Source organism: Chrysochloris asiatica, unplaced genomic scaffold, assembly GCF_000296735.1.
Source record: "Chrysochloris asiatica unplaced genomic scaffold, ChrAsi1.0 scaffold00044, whole genome shotgun sequence".
Taxonomy (NCBI): Eukaryota; Metazoa; Chordata; class Mammalia; order Afrosoricida; family Chrysochloridae; genus Chrysochloris; species Chrysochloris asiatica.
In genome coordinates, this window is record NW_006408562.1 from 14,980,496 (window position 1) to 14,981,588 (window position 1,093).

Sequence of the window (1,093 nt, forward strand, 5' to 3'; positions counted from 1 at the left end):
TGGCTTACAAGTTTTCAAGAGGGAACCTAGATCCAGAGGGTGTGGAAGAAGGTAGAATCTCCACTGAGTAGTATCCAATCTGTCTAGGCAGGGCTGATGAAATGAAATGCAGATAGGTCTCTTGTGATACAATAGTGAAAAATTGTTATCAGGACTGATTGTGAGGGTTGGAAATATAAAGGTGAACGTTTTGTAGCAAGGAGGGGAGTGATTAACTTTGCAGTCTAGGAGTGGAGGTCCCTGGGACCATGAAGGGAGAAGAGCAGAGAGTGGGACCCTACCCAGAGAAGTAGTGATGCCTGAGATGGAGGCAGAGATGATGACGTGGAGAGATGGTGCAGCTGGGGACTTTAGACACAGAGAGGGAGAAGGGCTGTGTGCTGACGACCAGGAGGCAGGCTTGCAGGGTACACCCTATAGTTGGTTGATGATGCATGGAGGGGATTGTAACCATGGCAATGAAACGATATACGATAGAATGAATGTAAAACTAATGTTCTCCCATGTAAACTATCACATAATTCACAATAAAACACTTTAAAAAAATGAGTGCAGGAAGAAAATTAAAATAAGTCTAAGAGAGTTAAAGTATGACCTTGAGTATATCTCACCTGAAGGTAAAGACAATCTCAAAACCAGAATTTAATGCATTGGACAATAATGTCCAAAGACCAGAAGAGTTGTGGGGTGCCATGGAGATCATACATGAAGAAAGTGAAATTAAAACGAAAGAAAAGGCCAAATTGAATGTCTGAAGAGACTCTGAAACTTGCTCTTAGATGTAGAAAAGCTAAAATGACTGGAAGATATTATGAAATAAAAGCGCTAAACAAAAAATTTCAAAGGCGAATTCAAGAAGACAGAGTATAAAAATGAAATGTGTAAACATCTAGAGTTAGAAAACCAAAAGGGAAGAACACGCTCAGTATTTCTCAAGTTGAAAAAACTGAAGAAAAATTCAGGTTTTGACTTACAAATTGAAGTATTCCATGGACAAAATACTGAGTGATACAGTAAGCATCAAATGAAGATGGAAGGAATACATAGAATCAATGAACCGAAAAGAATTAGTGGATGTTCATCCATTTCAGGA